This window comes from Erythrolamprus reginae, chromosome 1, assembly GCF_031021105.1.
Source record: "Erythrolamprus reginae isolate rEryReg1 chromosome 1, rEryReg1.hap1, whole genome shotgun sequence".
In the NCBI taxonomy this organism is placed as follows: domain Eukaryota; kingdom Metazoa; phylum Chordata; class Lepidosauria; order Squamata; family Dipsadidae; genus Erythrolamprus; species Erythrolamprus reginae.
Genome location: NC_091950.1, coordinates 157,066,711 through 157,089,975, shown reverse-complemented (window position 1 = coordinate 157,089,975; position 23,265 = coordinate 157,066,711). Strand labels below are relative to the sequence as shown.

At 44.7% G+C, this 23,265-nt stretch overlaps 1 protein-coding gene across 1 annotated transcript in view; it reads left to right on the top strand.

Annotated features, from left to right (window-relative positions):
• CLASP1 (cytoplasmic linker associated protein 1) overlaps positions 1-23,265 on the top strand; it is a 273,270-nt gene that overhangs the window by 74,731 nt on the left and 175,274 nt on the right. The window lies entirely within an intron of this gene.

The window sequence follows — 23,265 nt, the reverse complement described above, 5'->3', positions numbered from 1 at the left end:
CCAGTCCCGAAGGGACTGCCGCTCAGACACTATACTTTTCCGCCCACCCCCCAAAAAAATTAGAGGGAACACTGGTCACAAATATTCCAGTCATGTCTTTAATCAAGAAACACACTGGTTTCAGAAAAAGCTTGAAAATTGCAATTGGGGAAGTTAATAATGTGCAGGTTATTTTTTCCTTCTACGGTATTTCTTATTCTGATGCTTTGGTAGGGAACCTAAATTAATATACACTTTTGTCACTGTTACTTTTTCTTATAACTTGGAGCATCCAGTGAACAGCCAATCTGCCATCTCTTCAGATCTGGGTAGAAAAAGCAGTGTCCTTTTTCCCCCTTATATTTCCTCACTCAATTTCCCATGAATCTTTAATAAAATCTGGACACGATTTAAGGAAGAAGTCCTGTTTGGAATGGGTGGCATATAAATATAAATAATAAATAAATAAAGGTGGAGATCAATTCACAAATAGTGATTGTAGGAGATGCTTTTTTTGGTAAAGAGATGCTTCCTTTTTTTTTATTTAAAGAAATCAATAAGAAGGTATTTATTTCTGCTTGGTAGAATGGCAGTACTGTAATGCTTTGAAGAATCTTCCAAGATGAAAAGATATAGATTTGTTTGATGGAACATGCTATTTGCAAACAAAAAAATTAGAATAGAGGAAGACAGCCTAATAAGCAATCTTGAGGATGAGATGGGTCTATTTCCAATTAGCCAATAAATCTGATTATATTATTTCTGATGCTAATAATGGAGCGATTTGGGGCCCTTTTAAGAAACTGATTTGCTTTTGCTATACAGTTTTCTTGACATTTAATGGTGCCATTACATGGGGGGTAAACGTTGCCTGCATTATCAATGAGTGCTGTATCTGTTCTCCAGATGAACAGTCATCATGGAAAGATCGGATTCCATTCCCTACTGCCTCTTCATGTGGCTAGATCCAGGTTCCCTGGTCCTCTCAAGTCACACTCTTATGGAAGCCTTACATCTCATGATTCTCCGTACTGAAGGAGCGGGTCCAGCAGTCACATGGGTTGCTCATGTCCAATCCGGTGGAACTGAGCCTAGTGTTAAAAAAGCTTGCCGGATCCGCCCCTTCCCCAGAATTCGCTCAGTTCGCATATCCTGCGGTTGTATTGTGATAGCTCGTTCAACATTCTAACACCTTCCCTTCGATCTTTTCCTTCAAAAGTAGTAAGATTTGTTTGTTCTTATTTATTTACTTGCACTAATAGCGCCAGCCGTTTGTGGCTCGGCTTTTTTCCTTGGGAGAAGTTGCGGTTTCGTTTTCCCCCGGCTGTCTTGCCGTGTACGATCCCCGCTGCCGCTTGTGGATTCTTTTAATCCTTTGGCCTGGAGGTCTTGGTGCAAGTATTGATTCATTGATAAATTATTGTATATTGTTAAAGGGCTTAAGAAATACCTCCTGCGGAGTGAGACGCTTGTTCTAGTCTCCTGGACTTAGTCGATCGCTTCCCCTTTAAGAATTCTATTACGGAGCGATTTTTCGGCGCGAAGGCCTTCGCGCCCTTTTTAAATTTAGGTCTCTCGTGTTGGCCTCCTGCCAGCCGCGTAGGCCTCAGTCCACCGCGTGGATCCCGGAGTGGGCTTTGGGACGCTCAGGCTTAATTCTCCACTGGCTAAGCCTCCAACCAGAGTGCCTTGGTTTACTTTAATTAAAGTTTAGGGAGGCTGGCCACGCTGGATTTGGGGGCACGAACTCTGGGTTTGCCCAGATTGTCCTCAAGTCTCAGCAGCTCCGAGGCCTCGGAGCAGGATCCATTCCTCTTGGGAAGCCTTTGAAATTCTTCTCCCTAATTATTCAGTTATTTGGCTCAGCCTGGTCTTCTGTTAATTGTCAGACTATGGCTACCTTTCCCAAGAGAGGCACAACTAAAGGTCCCAGAGAGGCCAGGCCTACAGGCGATGAAATTACCAGTATCCCCCAGGCCTCGACCTCCTCTTCTTCAGGGGCCCGCCCCTCGACCAAGGTCACCAGGGCTGAGAAGAGAAGGGACCTAGCCCTACAAAGAATCCATGACAAATCAGCAAAGCGTTTGAAAGTACAGGCCCAAGTACTCTGTAGTCAAGACCCCCCAGAGGCTTCTAGTCTGCCTCCTTCTGGGGTCCCTGTGTTATCTCTGGATGAGCCAAACCTAGACAGACCCCAACCTAACCTATGGGGAATAGGTCCAGAGGAACCAGATCTTATTGAAGATTCCCCCCAGCCAGGATCCTCCCAGGCCCTCAGGGATTCTTCTGCCATTCCTGCTGATATTTCTAGTTTACCTCCTGAATTCCAATCTATTTTTTCTGTGTTGTCCAAGGCCATTGATGCTAAACTCTCTACCATCAATGAGCTTCCCTTACCTCCTCCTCCTTCTCGTCCCTCCCGCCCCTTGGGTTCTTCCCCAGCGGTTAGAGCTCCTATTCAGGATGTTTCAGATTCCTCTCAGGACGAATATGAGGATATGGAGGAGGATGAGGATCCCTTTCAAGGCCTCTCAGATGATGAGGAATCCCAAATAAAGGTGCCTTCTCCAATTACTATTTTTCCTTCTCAATTGTTCAAATCTCTCCTCCTCAAAGCTAGAATTTCTACGGGATTGGCGGCCCAGGAGAAACAGGCCTCCACATCCACTGACCCCCCGGAGGAGAACTTACCTTACTTCACAGAGGAACAGGAGGATAACGAGGTAATTCCTATGCCTAAATTGTTTAAAGATGCCTTACTTAAGCAGTGGGATTTCCCAGCCTCTGGGCTTAATCCCTCAACCAAGGATAGAAAATTGTACAAACTTTCCTCTTCCTATGAGGAGCTCCTATCTTTTCCTAAACCGGATGAACCGGTCAAGATCCTTCACTCGGCGGCTGCTGTGCCAGGCGAAGCAGAGGAGGTCCTCCGCCCAGAGGACAAGCGGATTGAACAAATGCTCAAAAGAGGATTCACCGCAGATTCCTGGGCCATTAAAAGTTCTGCAGCGGCTTCCTTTTTCTCCAGAGCCATGCTTCTGTGGCTTCGCCAACTTCAACAACATATTCCTCCCGATGACTTGAGAGGTCAACAAGACTTCAACAAGGTCTTTGCAGCTGCTCAGTACGTGGCTGATGCCACTTTACAATCTACTAGATTTTCTGCTAAGTCTATTGCAGCTTCTACAACGGCAAGAAGACTCCTATGGATTCGCCCTTGGCAAGCCGGAGTACGCCAGAAGTGGCAGTTATCCCTGGGACCTTTAAAGCGCGACCTTCTTTTCGGTGATCTTCTGGATCCACTTCTCACGGAAACCACGGACAAGAAGAAAATTTTGGGTCCAACCACCAAAAAGGCCACCAAAACGCAGTCCTTTCGTCGCCCAGGGCGGCAGCAAGACCAAGCGGCTTCCTATCAGAGATCTCCAGGTCAGTATTCCCCCCGCTTTCGTTCCCAAGGTAGGAACTCCAGGGGCAGAGGTTTTCGCTTCCAAAGGGGAGCGTCCTCTAACAGGGCTTCAAAGAAACCTAGATGGTAATTTTTCCTCAATTCCCATAGGTGGTCGCCTAGCCCATTTCGCCTCTAATTGGCGTCTCACCTCCAAGGACCCCTGGGTCATTGACACTGTTCAAACAGGCCTTCTGTTAGAATTTATTTCTCCCCCCCGAAATGTTTTATTTCTTGCCCTTCTCCCAGGTCCTCCTCAGATTGTAACCGTATGGAGGAGGCCATTTCCCACTTATTGTCCATCAGAGCCATTCAACCGGTTCCTTCCGGTCAGAAGGGTCTAGGTTTTTATTCCATCCTATTTATGGTTCCAAAATCCTCCGGAGGTTGGAGAACTATTTTGGATTTAAAGAAGCTCAACCTATTCATCAAATATAGGAAGTTTAAGATGCACTCCTTATCATCTATTTTGGCCGCCATCCACACGGGAGATTTCATGGTCTCTTTAGACCTCACTGAGGCCTACCTCCACATTCCTATAGCCAAATGCCACAGAAAATTTTTACGTTTCTCCTTTCAAGGCAGGCATTTCCAGTATAGGGCGATGCCATTTGGCCTTTCCTCGGCCCCTCGGGTTTTTACAAAGCTCTTGGGGTCCCTGGCGGCCTATATCCGGGCGTCTCCCATTCACATTTTATGTTATCTTGATGATATTTTGATTCATGGGAACTCCCTAGAGAAAGTGAAAACAGACCTTTCTGTCACCATGTCAGTCCTTCAGGACCATGGTTTTTCCATCAACTTTGAAAAAAGTCATCTCCAACCTTCCACGTCCATCTTACACCTGGGATCCATTATTAATTCAGAATCCTCCCAGGTCTTCCTCTCTCCCGAGAGAAAATTCAGTATAGGGGAGTTAATTTCTTGCATTTTATCTAAACCTTCAGTATCCATAGTATCCCTGTCTTCCCTTTTGGGGAAGATGGTGTCATGCATAGGCATCATTCCCTGGGCTCGCCTTCATGCTAGGGAACTACAGTGGCTCCTATTACCCTTTCAGAGATCGGGGCACAGCAACTCAAAGCGTCGCATTGTCATCCCACCAATGGTTCGCAGATCCTTCAAGTGGTGGAAGTCTCCGGCCATGGACAAAGGATCCCCGTTCAGGTGCCCGGATCAATTTGTCATCACCACAGATGCCAGTCTATCGGGATGGGGCGCCCACGCCCAGGGGATGATAGCCCAGGGCACGTGGTCCCCGGAGGAAGCTTCCAAGCCAATCAATTGGCTAGAGTTAAGAGCCGTTTCCCTGGCTCTGAAGCATTTCTTTCCTCGCATTCCCAACCGGCACGTTCTCATTCTCACCGACAACATTGCCACAAAAAGCCATATCTGCAGGCAGGGGGGCACGAGATCCAAGGCCCTCATGAGGGAGTCCCTCAAGTTAGGCCTTTGGGCGGAAAAACATCTTCGGTCGCTCCTAGCCGACCACATCTCGGGGAGCCTCAACGTCCAGGCGGATTGGCTATCTCGAGCAACGATAGACCCAGGAGAGTGGAATCTCCATCAAGACCTGTTCCATCAAATCAGCCTCAGATTCGGCCTACCAATTCTGGATCTCTTCGCGACCAATGCGAACGCCCAACTCCCTCGCTTCTTTTCCAGATTTCCATCCCCGGGAGCGGAAGCAATCAATGCCCTCCGGAGCCCATGGCCTCCAGGCCTACTTTACGCATTCCCTCCAATTCCAATTCTCCCGGATGTGATTCACAAGGTCCTCACCGAGAGGGCCCGAGTAATCTTAATCGCCCCTCATTGGCCCCGCCGGCCCTGGTTCGCGGATCTCCAACAGTTGTCCGTCCAGGACCCCTGGCGACTCCCCGTTTCGGGGGATATGCTGCGGCAGGGGGCCTCATTCCATCCAGACCCGGAGTGGTTCCACCTCACCGCCTGGCTGTTATCAGGAGAGACTTAGAACTGCGTGGTCACGACCCCGATACAGTGGAGGTCATTTTAAAGGCCAGAAGGGGTTCGACCAATCGAATCTACGACCACACGTGGTCCAAGTTTCACCAGTGGTGTCTACAGGAAGGACTTTCTCCCCTGTGCATTCCCATACACAGAATCATCTCCTTCCTTATGCAAGGTTTCCATAAAGGACTTTCCACCAGCACCCTCCGGCGTCATCTGGCGGCCATTTCCTCTGTCTTAGGGGGCCCCCGCAGACAGCCTCTCCGATCCTTCCCAGAAGTTCAGGAATTTCTCAAGGGCATAGCCAACCTTAGACCTTCCAAGGTCCACAGGTATCCATCCTGGGATTTGCCACGGGTTCTCCACTCCCTCACGCAGGCACCATACGAACCCCTAAAATCGGCATCCCTCAGATACCTATCCTTTAAAGTAGCCTTTCTGGTGGCTATTACCTCTGCCCGACGCATCTCGGAGCTGGCTGCCCTCTCAATCAGGCAGGACCTTTGTCAATTTCATCAGGACAAGGTAGTCTTGCGACTGGACCCCACCTTCTTACCCAAGGTCAGTTCCATGTTCCACAGATCTCAGGATATTGTCCTACCTTCCTTCTGCCTCCAACGAGACCATCCCTTGGCAATTAGATGGCACACCCTGGATCTCATTAGAGCGCTGAGAATCTATATCCAACGCACAGGACCCTTTCGGAGGTCAGAAGCACTTTTTATAGCCTATCACCCCAGAGTCATGGGTGCCAAAGTGTCTTCAACAGTAATAGGCCGTTGGATCAGAGGGACTATATCTAAGGCCTATGAGTCGGCCTCCCTCTCAGTTCCAAGGAACATCACAGCGCATTCCACCAGGAGCGCAGCCACCTCGGCCGCTTGGGCGACTCAAGCCCCGTTGGAGGAGGTCTGCAAAGCAGCCACTTGGGCCTCGCCAAATTCCTTCATCAGGCACTACAAGATTGATTCTTACGCTTCAGCGGACGCTGCCTTCGGCAGAAGGGTACTCCAATCTGTTATCTCACACGATAGCAATCTAATCCCACCCTAGGGACCATCTATTGGGTATGTCCCATGTGACTGCTGGACCCGCTCCTTCAGTACGGAGAATAGGCGTTGATTGCTTACCTGAACGCCTCTTCTCGTACGGTGAGCGGGTACAGCAGTCACTTCCCGCCCTTGTATGTGTCTTCTTTACCTTTCTATAACTTTCTTCCTCTAACAATGAGAGTTGAACACTACAGAGCTTCACAGCTGAGCCTAGTCTATGGATTCGCGAATTCTGGGGAAGGGGCGGATCCGGCAAGCTTTTTTAACACTAGGCTCAGTTCCACCGGATTGGACATGAGCAACCCATGTGACTGCTGTACCCGCTCACCGTACGAGAAGAGGCGTTCAGGTAAGCAATCAACGCCTATTTAGTTGACCACCGAAGTCACCCAGTGCTGCAGCTTGGTGTGACAAATGAGTAGCAGATTGGGAGGGTGGGTAGAGAAAAGGGAGTGACTGTAGAGTAAAACCTTAAGAATAAAGGATTTGAGGACATGTAGAAGTGTGCAAGCAAGGCAAACTTTTGCAGATAAGTAATTTATGGGCTTACAAACTGATCAGTATTTTTATTTAACTTGGCAAAAAAGTTTAGAAGAAGTTAGATGAAGTTCATGCTGCATGAAGAATTAGAATAGGATTGCCAGTTCATTCAAGACTCCTGTTTCTATTTCTGTTTGTAAATCAATCAGTCCCATTTGTCCAGAATTCATTATTTTCCAGTCAGTGGAGCTTACCTCCAAGAATGGCATGAGGACTGAGTCTGTTAAATTGTATATCTTCGTCCTCCTGTCTTAATTCCCCCCTCTTTGGCTCAGTCCTTGGCCTGAATAGGATGCGTGTTTTCCTGCTCCCTTCTTCAGGAGGTGTTTCCCCCCCCCCCCCATCATTCATAGAGTTATGCACTGTGAGTTCTTTCTGGCTGACTTGCGTTCATCGAAGTCACTGAGTCGAGCACTGGGTCAAGCGTGATGAGGCCTTGAGCTGAGGGCTGTTGCTAAATGGGGTGGTGGCAATTCCGATTCAGCCTCGGGAGCTGCTTCTGCCCTCCCTTTCTCTGGTTCTGTGTGAGATGTAGCGGCCTGGCCTGGCCAGCATTCATAAGACTAGCTGTCCCTGATCGTGATCTACTGTCACTGGACCGGTGGCACTTGTGTGACCAACGGCCAGGGGAGCCTTGCGCTCCATTACCACTCAGCTAGGGGGTGACAGCATGATCTTAGACTATTGCCACAGAAGCTTTCACACTTAAGCAGGTCACTGTCACCTGCCCTCCAGCATAGGGGTTTCGGCCCCACACGGTGGCATTTGCTGTTTGTATTTCGGCCAACTATCTTGCTGCTGGGCTCTGATCACTTATTTATTATTAATTGGATTTCTATGCTGCCTCTTTCCGAAGACTATGGTTGCAAAAGCCCCCATAAACCGGCAGGGGGCACCATGTCCCATCATCTCATGGACCAGGCCAGAACCCTGGGACACTGGGCAGAATGCCACCTCCTGTTGCTTTTGGCAGAGCACATCTCCAGGATGACCAATGGGACTGCAGATAGGCTCAGCCACACCACCATAGACCAGGTGGAGTGGAGCCTCCATCCTTTCCTCTTCCAAGACTTGGTGTACTGCTTCAGTCTTCCTATCATCGACCTCTTCACCACCCCAGAAAACGCCAAGCTGCCCAGATACCAATTCCAGACCCAGTGTGCGGAGGGGGAGCGGAAGCTTTCCACTGGATTGGCCCTCCAGCCTGCTGTATGTGTTTCCTCCTCTGCCTGTCCTCCCTAAGGTCATCAGGAAGATCTTGGAGGAGAGAGCCAAAATAACTGCTCCTTGCCCCTCACTGGCCCAGGAGAGCCTGGTTTGCGGACCTCAAAGCCCTGTCAGTCTGCCAGCCCTGGAGAATCCCACCAACAGAGTCATCACTTTTCCAGGAGTCATTAAGACACCCAGACCCACAGTGATACCAAGTGACCATTTGGCGCTTCAGCTCTAAGGCGCTGTAATGTTCCGGACAGAATCATTCAGCCTGTAAGATGCCGTCCACAGGAAGAATTTATTCAGCCACTTGGAAATTTGTTTGCTCCTGCTGTTCATAGGAGGGCTATTCTCCTGTTGATCTGTCCATCACCAACATCCTTGAATTCTTGTAGCATGGACTTAACAAGGATATTTCCCCCAACACGCTTCACTGTCAGGTGGTGGTGCTGTCTTCTGTTTTGTCCTGTGGTTCTCTGGACTACTTATTTACTCACTCACTCACTATTTTATTTATTTTATTTATTTTATTTATTTTATTTATTTTATTTATTTTATTTATTTTATTTATTTTATTTATTTTATTTATTTTATTTATTTTATTTATTTTATTTATTTTATTTATTTTATTTATTTTATTTATTTTATTTATTTTATTTATTTTATTTATTTTATTTATTTTATTTATTTTATTTATTTTATTTATTTTATTTATTTTATTTATTTTATTTATTTTATTTATTTTATTTATTTTATTTATTTTATTTATTTTATTTATTTTATTTATTTTATTTATTTTATTTATTGGATTTGTATGCCGCCCCTCTCCGCAGACTCGGGGCGGCTAACAACAGTGATAAAAAACAGCATCCTTATCACACCATTCCCTGCTGCGCAGTTTCTTGAAAGGGGCTGTGAATTTGTGTCCTCCTATCTTCCATCGGTACCCAATCTGGGACCTCTCAAAGATTCTCCTCTCAATGACAGGTGCCCCTTAGGAAACCTTGAGGACCCCTTTGCTTCGCCAAACTTACTTGTAAAGGTGGCATTCCTAGTGGTGATTACCTCCGCTCGCAGAATCTCTGAGCTTGCTGCTTTGTCTGCTAGAGAAGGATCTCTGCATATTTCATTCTGATCTAATGATCCTCTGACTGGACCCCACGTTTGTCCCAAAAAATAAACTCTTACTTTCACAGGGGCCAGGAAATTGTCCTGCCCAATTTTTGTCCCCCATCCTTTGCACTCGTTAGAGAGACAGTGGCACAAACCCGATGTTAAGAGGGCCCTGAAGATCTACCTCATGTGCACTTTCATCCTGCGCAGAAGAGGCGGGCTTTTCATCTCTTCTCAACCCATTTCCTTGGGACAACAGACGTCCTCCTTCACCCGTGGCGCATTCCACTCTTCCTCCACTGTGGGGATGCTGATTGCGTAGTGAAATAGCAAAGGCTTATGACCTGCAGTCCTTGCCACAACCAACCAGGGTGACAGTGTACTCAACATGTAATGCTGCAATGACTGCTGCGTGGTCCACTCAAGCATCCACCGAGGAGGTTTGACGAGCAGCTTCTTGAGCATCACCAAAATTGATGTTTTTGCATCAGCTGAGGCAGCATTTTGTCGCAGGTTTCTCCAACGCATGGTACCACAGACTGGGGAAACCAGCCAGTTGTACCCCTCTCAATGGACAGACTGCTTTGGTTTGTCTCATTTTTGGAGGTTAACTCCACCGACTACATAGAACATAGAAACATAGAAGTCTGATGGCAGAAAAAGACCTCAAGGTCCATCTACTCTGCCTTTATACTATTTCCTGTATTTTATCTTAGGATGGATCTATGTTTATCCCAGGCATGTTTAAATTCAGTTACTGTGGATTTACCAACCACGTCTGCTGGAAGTTTGTTCCAGGGATCTACTACTCTTTCAGTAAAATATTATTTCCTCACATTGCTTTTGATCTTTCCCCCAAGTAACTTCAGATTGTGTCCCCTTGTTCTTGTGTTCACTTTCCTATTAAAAACACTTCCCTCTTGAAACTTATTTAACCCTTTAACATATTTAAATGTTTCGATCATGTCCCCCTTTTCCTTCTGTCCTCCAGACTATACAGATTGAGTTCATTAAGTCTTTCCTGATACGTTTTATGCTTAAGGCCTTCCACCATTCTTGTAGCCCGTCTTTGGACCCATTCAATTTTGTCAATATCTTTTTGTAGGTGAGGTCTCCAGAATTGAACACAGTATTCCAAATGTGGTCTCACCAGCGCTCTATATAAGGGGATCACAATCTCCCTCTTCCTGCTTGTTATACCTCTAGCTATGCAGCCAAGCATCCTACTTGCTTTTCCTACTGCCCGACCACACTGCTCACCCATTTTGAGACTGTCAGAAATCACTACCCCTAAATCCTTCTCTGCTGAAGTTTTTGCTAACACAGAACTGCCAATGCAATACACTCAGATTGTGGATTCCTTTTCCCCAAGTGCATTATTTTACATTTGGAAACATTAAACATTAAGGGGCATTGGTTTTCCGTGATACGCCTCTTCTCATAGGGTGGAGCTAACCTTCAATCTTGCCCAAAGCTAGTCTGGTCTGGACTTTGGGACATCAAATTGCTATCTTCTCCTTGTTTTCACTTTGGGAGCTACACGCGTAGTCTGTCCATCATCCTTCATCAAAGAGGGGGAATTAAGGCAGGAGGACGAAGACACAATTTGACAGACTCAGTCCTCATTGGCTGAAGGAACGGTGTCATCCCATTCCTGGAGGTTAGCTCCAGGATACGAGAAGAGGCGAATCAGGTAAGACCAACGCCCCTTCTATATACCTTGCATAAAAGCAAACAATTGTAGTTTTGCGTTTTTAAAAATAAAAGCTTCAGAAAATGCATTCGCCATCAATGTAAGCAAAAAAATTGTGTATCTGATTTCTGTACATTGAATGATGTCCCTTGGGGGAGGGACAGGCTGGTGCATGCCTTTGTTTCATTACTGCACAGCTTGCATATCCTCATAAGTTTAGCTTTAGATGTGATTTAAAATTGCATGATTGATGATACAAATAAATACTCATATTCTTACATCTAGGGTGGCTACAGAGATTTGTGGTGGTGCATTTATTTATCTATGCGTGCACAACCAATAAGTCATATTTACATAATCTCTTCAAAGAAATAGACATTTGTATCATCAATCATGCAGCGGTATTTTATAATGTACTATGTTTGCAGAAAATTACAATACAAAAAGCAAGTTTTTCCTCCCCTTCCTGCTTATCCTCAGAGATTGGAGGAAGGCTAGAAGCAGGCAGTTATAGGAGATCTATATTTAATCCCTATTTTTCCCTGAATGATTGGGGGGGGGGAGAGAAATTTCTATCTAAAAAATCAGATGCTGGTGAATTCTAGCATTTGGGAACTTTGACCATCTAAATATTAAATTACAGTTCCATTATCCTTGACCACCAGCCTAGAAGGGAAAGCCTAGTAGGGAAAACCAATGAAAGTGGGAGTGCAGCAGCATCTGAAGGCTATTGCTGTTGTCGACTAAACAATGTCGTTTGGCGGGACCCAGGGGAAGAGACATCCATCCATCCATCCATCCATCCATCCATCCATCCATCCATCAATAAATAAATAAATATGCACACATACCTCCACGATGCCCCATTGCGCATGCGCGCAGGCCTTGCTGAAGCCTCCTGACTTCAGGTAGGCCCATTGGGCCATTTTTCGCCCATCCCAGGCTTCAGAGGCTTTCCTTAAGCCTGGGGAGGGCAAAAAATGGCCCAATGAAGCCTGGGGGGGGGAATCTCAACAGGGCTACAAGAAGAGCTGTGTGTTGCTCCCAATTCAGCCCTGCTCTAAGAACTGATAGCGACAGAAACAAAGAAGGAAGACAGGAAAGAAAAAGAAAGAAAGATGTTAGGAAGCAAGAAAAACAGGAAGAAAGGAAAGAAAGAAAGAAAGATAGGAAGGAAGACAGACAGAAAAGAAAGGAAAGAAAAATGGAAGGAAGGAAGAAAGAGAAAGAAAGAAAGAAAGTTGGATGGTAGAAAGGAAGATGGACAAAAAGAGAAAGATGGTAGGAAGAAAGAAAGAAAGACAGAAAGAAAGATGGTAGGAAGGACGGAAGGAGGGAAGGGAGGGAGGGAGGGAAAAAAGAAAGACGTATGACCACAATTAAGCTCAAAATCTTGGTTGGTAAGCAAGAGGGTTGTTAAGTGAGTTTCACCACATTTTACAAGTTGCCCACGCCCACCCAGTCACATGACCAAGCCACGCCCACCTGAAGGGTGGGGTAGTGAGGATCCAAACATTTTTAGTCCACTGCCCCCTTGGTGCGACAAACTCATCCTCACTACCTCCACCCACCTCTTTCAGGTGGGTGTGGCTTGGTCATGTGACTGGATGGGCATGGGCAACTTGTAAAATGTGGTGAAACTCACTTAACAACTAAATATAAGTCATTGGGAAGAGAGTGCATGACTATCTCTCTCACCACCACCACTCCTCTGCCACTGTGAGACAGTTCTTACCTGTCACTTGTAGCTCCTTCACAATTCTTGGTGTTGTGTCCAGAGAAGCCTATTGTAAAAGAAAACTTCTCTCTTGTTCAAGAAGTTTGATTGAACTTGCAAGAAGTTTCCTTTTACAATGGGCTTCTCTGGACACAACGCCGAGGAGCATGACAGAGCTACAAGTGTCTGGTAGGATGCGCAACGGAGCCAAAAGTGTCAGGTAGGACGTGCGTCTCCCAGCCAGCATGTCCTACCTGCCAGAAATGGGTCTCTGTGAGACTCGTCACACTACCGCTGCTACGTTGTGGTGCAGGACTCTGCAAGACTTGTAGTGCTGTTGCATGCACGAACAGCAGCAGGATCCCCCAGTATGATGAAGCTCGCATCAGTCCTGCAATTTGTGCATGCAACGGCACAAGCCTTGCAGAGTTCTGCTCCACAAGGTAATGGTGGCTCGGCTGGTGCCAAAAACAGGGAGGGGAGCCGGTGATGGACATCCAGTCCCACTCTCGCCGCCTACTCCAACCCCGAAATAATAAGCCCTCCCCCAATAATAAGGCCAACGCCCTGTCTTATTTTGGGGGAAACGGTAGATTTCACATTAGCTTGAGTTTCAAAAAAGAGATGTGTGAGGCAGCAGAATTAATAAGACGGGAAGAATCACAAAAATACACATGGGTGAAAACTGTGTGATTTTCACTTCAGACTTGATGTGACACATTCCATATTCTATTACATGCCATCTATTATTATTATTATTATTAATTAGATTTGTATGCCACCCCTCTCCGTAGATTCGGGGCGGCTCACAAAAGTGATAAAAAACAATACATGGTAACAAATCTAATATTTAAAATCTAAAAATAACAATTTTACATTAAAAAGTCTAAAATACCCCAATATATAAAAACATACACACAATCATATCATACACAAAAACTACATGGGCAAGCGGGAGATGTCTCAGTCCCCCCATGCCTGACGGCAGAGGTGGGTTTTAAGGAGGTTACGAAAGGCAAGGAGGGTGGGGACAATCCTAATCTCTGGGGGGAGCTGGTTCCAGAGGGTTGGAGCCACCACAGAGAAGACTCTTCCCCTGGGTCCCGCCAGCCGACATTGTTTAGTCGACGGGTCCTGGAGAAGGCCAACTCTGTGGGACTTAACCGGCCGCTGGGATTCGTGCGGCAGAAGGCAGTCTCGCAGATATCCTGGTCTGGTGCCATGAAGGGCTTTATATTTTTAGATGCAATAAATGAAAATATCGTAGTTCAATGGTAGCAAAGGTACTTTGCATGTGAAATTCTGTGTTAGTCCCAAGCATCTCCAGATTTTTGAACAATTTGAGGAGAAACTGACCTGCCTTGTACATCAACCTAGAGCAGTGATGGCAAATCTTTTTTTCCTCAGGTGCCGAAAAAGCTTGCGCCTGCGCTATCACACATGCGCGAGTGCCCACACCCATAATTCAATGCCTGAGAAGGGGAAAAACAGCTTCCCCCACCCCCAGGAGGCCCTCTGGAGGCTGGAAAGGGCCTCTTTCTCAACTTCTGGTGGGCCCAGTAGGCTTGTGTTTCTCCATTCCCCAAGCTCCAAATGCTTCCCTGGAGCTGGAGGAGGGTAAAAACGCCCTCCTCCATTCCCCACGGAGGCTCTCTGGAAGCCAAAAACACCCTTCCAGAGCCTCTGTGCAAGCCAAAAATCAGCTGGCCGGCAAACACTTGCACAATGGAGCTGAGCTAGGGCAACAGCTCGTGTGCCAGCAGATATGGCTCCACATGCCACCTGTGGCACCCGTGCCATAGGTTCGCCATCACTGATCTAGAGCCTCCAAATGTTTTCAACTTTTAACGCCCTTCAACTCCAATAAATAGGATGAGTAGCAAGAAAATGTGGGGGCTGCCCCAAGTCTTTGGAGAGGGGTGGCATACAAATCTCTAATACATTAAATTAAATTAAAATTAAATTAAAAAGTCACTAGCTTGCCTGCCCGTAATTTGAATAATAAAAGACAGACCCATGATGTGAACCTATGGCAAGCATGCCATGGATGGCACGCAGAGCCCTCTCTGGGGGCACGTGAACTGTTGCCCCAGCTCAGTTGTACCACTCATGCACGCGTGTTTCCCTCCAACTAGCTGATTTTCAGGTCTCTGCTGCGCATGTGTTGGGGGCAGGATGTATGCGGGAGAAGTGCGTGGATGTGTGGGGCAGGGATTGCATGGAGAATGCACCAGCCTGTGACCTGGTTTTGGTCCCAGGATGCTGCAGGGAAGCCTGCTAGGCCCAAAATGGGGCACGGGGAGGGGTGTTCGTACATGTATGGGAGGTAGGGAGCACGTGCATTGCATTGGGGTGTAGGCACACGGCGACAAAAATGTTAGCCATCACTACACTAAACGGACCTGTTCAGGATAAGACAATGTCCTTTGCTTCTGTCAAACATTTTCTTTTTGTATTGTAGTTTATGCTGTAGTTAGTTAGTTACTTAGTTACTTAGTTAATTTGATTTATTTTTGTTTGTTTATTTATTTATTTATTTATTTATTTATTTGTTTGCTTGTTTATTTATTTGTTCGTTCGTTCATTCATTCATTCATTCATTCATTCATTCATTCATTCATTCATTCATTCATTCATTCATTCATTCATTTATTTATTTTGTGTGCCGCCCCTCTCCGTAGACTCGGGGCGGCTCACAGCAGTGATAGAAACAATGTACAATACAAATCTAATAATACGAAGTTAAAAACCCATAATTAAAAAAAAATGCACACAACACACCATACATAAATTATATAGGCCTGGGGAAGACATTTCAATTCCCCCATGCCTGATGGCAGAGGTGGGTTTTGAGAAGTTTACGAAAGGCAAGGAGGGTGGGGGCAATTCTGATCTCTGGGGGGAGTTGGATCCAGAGGGCCGGGGCCGCCACAGAGAAGGCTTTTTCCCTGGGTCCTGCCAAATGACATTGTTTAGTCAACGGGACCCAGAGAGGGCCAACTCTGTGGGACCTAACTGGTCGCTGCCTCTTGTCTAGCCAAGTCAAGGCAGCCATTTTGATGAGTGAAGTCCCTTGAAGTAAAATCCAGCAAAGTCTTCCAAGCCAACCAAATTTTTTATACCTTTAACCCCGGGACAGATCTGCTAATGATCTGACAATACTGGCAAAGGGCCAGTTGGTGAAATACCATTCTAACATCACTGTATTCCCATCCCCGTTTCTCCCTGTGAAAGAATACTCTGCAATAGTTTGACCTCTTAGCTAATTTTAAATACTGATTTGACATAGATAAAAGGATCTTAGAGGGCTTAACTCTTTCTCATTTGTCTAAACCCAGGAACGGGGGTGTTGTCGTTGAGGAATTCAGTTTATTTTATATTTAGAACCTTGCAGGTTTCACGCTTTGTTGTACTGAATTGGTAACGGCAGGACGTGTCAGTGGAAGTAATCCTGTTACTTCTGATTTGAGTTTCATATTTCCTCCCTGTGGATTTTGTATATGGTTAGGTGGTGCTTATATCCTACAAATGAGTTTAATTGCTGGTTGAATTAATCAGTCAATTGTAGAACCGGTTCGCAAGACAGTCCCATTCTTACAATTGGGTTGCATCAGTTTTTAGTGTGTAAATAAGAGCTGTGTGAATGGAAACGCCATGTTTTGCCAGCATCTCTTCGACTCTGGGCAGGTTACTCCCAACTATTTATGAGCCGGGGTGGCGCAGCAAGTAGAGTGCTGTTCTGCAGGCCACTGAAGCTGACTGCTAGATCTGCAGGTCAGCGGTTCAAATTTCATCACCGGCTCAAGGTTGACTCAGCCTTCCATCCTTCCGAGGTGGGTAAAATGAGGACCGGATTGTGGGGGCAATATGTTAGCTCTGTTAAAAAAGTGCTATAGCTAACATGTCGTAAGCCGCCCTGAGTCTAAGGAGAAGGGCGGCATTAAAATAGAATAAATTAAATTAAATTAAATTATGAACGAACAAACAAACAAACAAACACTGTGCTTAACTTTTCCTGAAGAAGCTACGATTGGCTAAGTACTACCGCCCCGAGTCTGTGGAGAGGGGCGGCATACAAATCTAAATAAACATAAACATAAACATAAACACATAGCTGAGTGATATTTACTGTTGTGCTTCTGTTACACTAAATTTCTGTTTTTCTGTCAAGGTGTGTATCTTTTATACTCTCCTAGGGGTGGGGAGTATATTTAATCTTTTCTGAATAAATACATGCAATACAACATTCCTATCTGGCTTGTCAGAAAAAAAGACTGAATGGGAATATAGATCTAGATCTCCTTAGACATCCTTCATTAACTCTAAACAGTCTCAGGTTGTACTGTTGCCCTCCTTTGCCAGGGGCAAATAGAAGGATAGACTTTCAAATATGCTATCCACCATGATCGATTGGTATCTGGGCTATTGCTACTTTTCAATCAATCATTCTCTCCTAAAAGTGACTCTTATGTATTTAAATATATAAAAATAGAATGCAGAACGATTTCCCTTCCCCTTTTATTTTATTTAGTATTTATTAAATTTATATACTGCCCATAAGGAGAAGGGCGGCAAAGAAATCAAATAAATAAATAAATAAATAAATAAATAAATAAATTAATCAATCAATCAATCAATCAATCTCACTCTCAGGCAACTGTGGCCTGTGATATTTCTGATAACATGGAAGGAGAATAATAATCAGAATAGAGCTGCGAGGAATCTTGGAGGCCTTCTGGTGCAACCCCCTACTCAAGCAGCATACTCTATACCAGTGTTTTGTCACCGATTACCTAAACCGGAACGTGCGCCAGAGCCCTGGAAACTCAAAGACCAGCTGATCTTCAGGCGTGCAAGAGCCCTGGAAACCCAAAGACCCGGTGGCAAGCGCACGCATGTGCAGCAGCCAGCTGGTCTTTGGTTTTACGGGGCTCTGGCACACACAAAGATCATGAGTGCCGGAAACTAAAAGAGCAGCTGGCAACAGTTTGTCGGGTCCCAGGGGAAGAGCCTTCTCTGTGGTGGCCCTGACCCTCTGAAACCAGCTCCCCCCTGAGATTAGAACTACCCCCACCCTCCTTGCCTTTCGTAAACTCCTTAAAACCCACCTCTGTCGTCAGGCATGGGGGAACTGGTATAACTTCCCCAGGCCTATATTGTTTATGTATAGTATGTTGTGTGCATGTTTTTTTAAATTATGGGTTTTTAGTTTTAATTATTAGATTTGTATTCTATATTGTTTTTTCTATTACTGTTGTGAGCCGCCCCGAATCTACGGAGAGGGGCGGCATACTGAATGAATGAATGAATGAATGAATGAATGAATGAACAGCGCACGTGCCCACAGAGAGGGCTCTGCGTGCCACCTTTGGTGCGTGTGCCATAGATTTGCCATACTATTTCAGTCTGTCCCTTCTTAAAAAGTTTGTGATGAAGCACCCACGACTTCTGAAGGCAAGCTGTTCCACCGGTTAATTGTCTTCACTGTTAGGAAGTTTCTCCTTACTTCCAGGTTGGTTCTCCCCTTGTTTAGTTTCCATCCATAGCCTCTTCTTCTGCCCTCTGGTGCTTTACTAGGGAATAGACTTTCTCTAGTCAAGGTTTATACAGTGGAACCCCGATATAAGAGCTGCTCTACTTAAGAGCAACTCGAGATAAGAGCTGGGAGGGGAGAGATATTTTTGTTCTACTTACAAGCCCAAATTCGAGATACAAGCGCCAAGGAGCTGTCTCCTGAAGCCAAACGCTAACTTCCGCGTTCGGCTTCAGGAGACAGCTGCGAAGCGGCGCGCGTGTTTTAAAAGGTTGCAGCCGGCCTGGGGGGCTCGGGGGGGGGGGTGCTTGCAGCTTTCTTTCTTGCTCTTTTTCTTTCTCTCTTTTACCTTCCCTTCCTCTATTTCTTCTTTTCTTTCTCCTTCCCACCTTCTTCCCTCCCTCCCTCCCTTCACTCATTCCTCTCTTACTCTCCCCTTTCATAAGTTTCCTTGCTTCCTTCCTCTGTTCCTGTCCCTTCCCCCTTTCTTTCTTTCTTTCTTTCTTTCTTTCTTGCTTTCTTTCTTGCTCTTTTTCTTTCTCTCTTTTACCTTCCCTTCCTCTATTTCTTCTTTTCTTTCTCCTTCCCACCTTCTTCCCTCCCTCCCTCCCTTCACTCATTCCTCTCTTACTCTCCCCTTTCATAAGTTTCCTTGCTTCCTTCCTCTGTTCCTGTCCCTTCCCTCTTTCCTTCCTTCCTTCCCACCCTCCGTCCATTCATTCACCCATTCCTCTCTTGATCGCTTAAAGCCGGTCCCTGGTGCAAAAAGGGTTGGGGACCTCTGTCCTACAGGATTGGGTGGCAGAGAAGTTGAACATATGTAAATTTAAAAGTTTAAGAAAGTTTACAAGTTAAGTGAAAGAAACTTCATTATTCATTTATATGTACATGTACATTTCTTCATTAAAAACATGTCTTTCTGCATAATTTAGACTAACTTTGTGAGTTTTTTGAGGGCTGGAACCAATTAAAATTATTTACATTAATTCCTATGGGGAAAAGTCGTTCGAGATAAGAGCTGCTCGACTTAAGAGCCCAGGTCCGGAACGAATTAAACTCGTATCTCGAGGTACCACTGTATTTTTAAAACAATGCCACCTTAGAACATGCAGTGATAATTTGATTTTTAATATATGTCTAGATCGCACATAATTTGCTATTTAAGCTTGCTGGTGCAAATTGCACAGACCTCATTCAGTCAAGCAGAATCACTTCACAGTAATAGTTGCAACGAGACAATAGTTGAGCAGTTGTTTTGGTGTTGTGACACGTAGGGCCTTAACTACAAACACACGAAACATCATATGAATTAGCACAGGCCTTGACTGATCTTGAAAAGCAGAACAGGATCAGATCTGGTTATTATTTTGAGAGAAGTCCAGCAGAAAGTCCTCAAACGGGGATCTGGGAAGGGTTTTTTTTTTTAAGCCTTAGAAAAAGACAGTTCAGCTGGGAAGACATGCATTAGGACTGGTGCTGTGTGATCTAGCTTACCAACTTGCCCATAGCATTTGCTATTTGAGGCTTTGAGACTGTTTCAAAGATGAAATGTGAAGAGTGCCTTAAAGTGACTCTACTTTGCAATTATTTGGGCAGGATCATTGAAGAGACTGGGATGCTGCGGCGTCCCTGATGTCAGGGTACCAAACCAAACACAAACTGTTTACAGTCACTCATGCCCTCATCACCTCGAGGCTCGACTACTATAATGCTCTCTACATGGGGCTACCTTTGAAAAGTGTTCGGAAACTTCAGATGGTGCAGAATACAGCTGCGAGAGCTATCATGGGCTTTCCTAAATACGCCCATGTCACACCAACACTCCGCAGTCTGCATTGGTTGCCGATCAGTTTCCGGTCACAATTCAAAGTGTTGGTTATGACCTATAAAGGCCTTCATGGCACCGGACCAGGGTATCTATGAGACCGCCTTCTGCTGCATGAATCCCAGCGACCAGTCAGGTCCCACAGAGTGGGTCTTCTCCGGGTCCCATCAACTAAACAATGCCTCTTGGCGGGACCCAGGGGAAGAGCCTTCTCTGTGGTGGCCCCGGCCCTCTGGAATCAACTCCCCCCAGATATCAGAGTTGCCCCCACCCTCCTTGCCTTTCGTAAGCTCCTTAAAACCCACCTCTGTCGTCAGGCATGGTGGAATTGAGACTTTCCCTCCCCTAGGCTTATAAAATTTATGCATGGTATGTCGGTATGTATGATTGGTTTCTAAATTGGGGTTTTTAAATTAATTTAAATATTAGATTTGTTTATATTGTATTATTATTGCTGTTAGCTGCCCCGAGTCTCCGGAGAGGGCGGCATACAAATCTAATAAATAAATAAATAAAATAAATAAACACTCTTCTCTGCTGATTTTTATTAGTGATCTGAGCAACTATAGGACCTTGAATACCTAGCTCTCAAAATTGCCCCAACTAAACCCCATCAATCATGAGGGAGTTAGCAAGTATACAAATCTAATACATTATTATTATTAAATTATTATTATTATTGCTTATTTTATATGTGTATTGTTTCTTTTATATGTTGTAAGCCACGGGGGACATATAAATCCAATAAACAAACAAACAAATAAATAAAAAACAAGATCCACATGCAGAAGAGTATCTAAAAACTCATCTCTCAGTGTAATCCAGATAGTGAATCTACTCAATTTCCAATGTTCAAAGTGGAAACATACAGAAATAATAATAATATAAAAAACGAGGGACTCATCAATCACTGATTAGAATGTTACTGTAATTCTTTAAATGCATAGAATGGACAATGGTCAGTAGGTTCTTATGATGGCGCAAGTCACTTTCCTGAAAGAGCAAGGCAGTGTATGTATGTATGTATGTATGTATGTATGTATGTATGTATGTATGTATGTATAGAAACATAGAAACATAGAAGTCTGACGGCAGAAAAAGACCTCATGGTCCATCTAGTCTGCCCTTATACTATTTTCTGTATTTTATCTTAGGATGGATATATGTTTATCCCAGGCATGTTTAAATTCAGTTACTGTGGATTTATCTACCACGTCTGCTGGAAGTTTGTTCCAAGGATCTACTACTCTTTCAGTAAAATAATATTTTCTCATGTTGCTTTTGATCTTTCCCCCAACTAACCTCAGATTGTGTCCACTTGTTCTTGTGTTCACTTTCCTATTAAAAACACTTCCCTCCTGGACCTTATTTAACCCTTTAATATATTTAAATGTTTCGATCATGTTTCCCCTTTCCTTCTGTCCTCCAGACTATAGAGATTGAGTTCATTAAGTCTTTCCTGATACGTTTTATGCTTAAGACCTTCCACCATTCTTGTAGCCCGTCTTTGGACCCGTTCAATTTTGTCAATATCTTTTTGTAGGTGAGGTCTCCAGAACTGAACACAGTATTCCAAATGTGGTCTCACCAGCGCTCTATATAAGGGGATCACAATCTCCCTCTTCCTGCTTGTTATACCTCTAGCTATGCAGCCAAGCATCCTACTTGCTTTCCCTACTGTATGTATGTATGTATGTATGTACAAACATATGCATTACATTTTATTTCTATAGTTGCCAATTGAATAAGTGGCTAGGCAAAACACCTACTCTGCTTCCTTGCAAAGCGGACCACTCTGGATTCCTCTTTGTAGAAATGCAGAATTCACAGCAGGTGGGAACCCCATGTCAAAAGTGGGCTGCTCTCAAAAAAGCTAAGCATGATTGGACCTGCTTAGCATTTGGGATAAGAATAGACTAGAATAGAATAGAATTTTTATTGGCCAAGTGTGATTGAACACACAAGGAATTTGTCTTGGTGCATATGCTCTCAACGTACATAAAATAAAATATACATTTGTCAAGAATCATGTGGTACAACACTTAATGATTGTCATAGGGATCAAATAAGCAATGAAGAAGCAATATTAATAAAAATCTTAGGATATACGCAACAAGTTACAGTCATACAGTCAACATGGGAGGAAATGGGTGGTAGGAATGATGAGAAAAACTAGTAGAATAGAAGTGCAGATTTAGTAGAAAGTCTGACAGTGTTGAGGGAATTATTTGTTTAGTAGAGTGATGGCGTTCGGGAAAAACTGTTCTTGTGTCTAGTTGTCTTGGTGTGCAGTGCTCTGTAGCGACGTTTTGAGGGTAGGAGTTTGAGATTGAGAAGATTAAGATAGATTGGGAATGGGGTGGGGGAGGTCTCAGAAGATGGCTTAATAGAATACTTCCATGTTGCCAGGAAGCCAGTTTGACTTAAGGGCAGTTTTTACCTAAAAAGATAGCCACTTTGGTTAAGGTAGTTAACGACACCTGTTTAGAACTTCCAGAAAATTTCTTATTGTTTTTTTTATTTTGGGGTGGGGTTCCTAAATTTTCCATTTTGCTAGCTTGGGTTTGAGCCAGTTGGGCATGGTATCAAGGCACTAGACTAGAAACTGGAAGACCATGAATTCCACTCCTCCAGTAGGCCTAAAGTCTGTTGAATAACCTTGAGCCAGTCATTCTCTTTCAGTCCTGGATAGGAGGCAAGGACAAGGCTGAAAAACCCTGACCATCACTGGTCTAAGGGTAAAGTTTTGGAGGTTATACTACAGAGTGTGGTAGTCAGTTCCATGCATCAATGACTTGGTTACTAAAGTTGTATTTCCTGCAGTCAGGTTTAGAGCGGTTTACTTTAAGTTTGTATCTGTTGTGTGCTTGTGTGTTGCTGTGGTTGAAGCTGAAGTAGTCGTTGATAGGAAGGAAGTTGTAGCAGATGATTTTATGGGCTATGCTTCGGTCATGTTTAAGGCGACTTAGTTCTAAGCTTTCTAAACCTAGGATTGTAAGTCTAGCTGCGTAGGGTACACTCTTGTGAGTGGAGGGAGTGGAGGGCTCTTCTAGTAAAGTATCTCTGGACATTTTTTAGAGTGTTTATGTCCGAAATGCAGTGTGGGTTCCAGAAAGATGAGCTGTATATTCAAGGATTGGTCTGGCAAAAGTTTTGTATGCTCTGGTTAGTAGTGTGAGAAT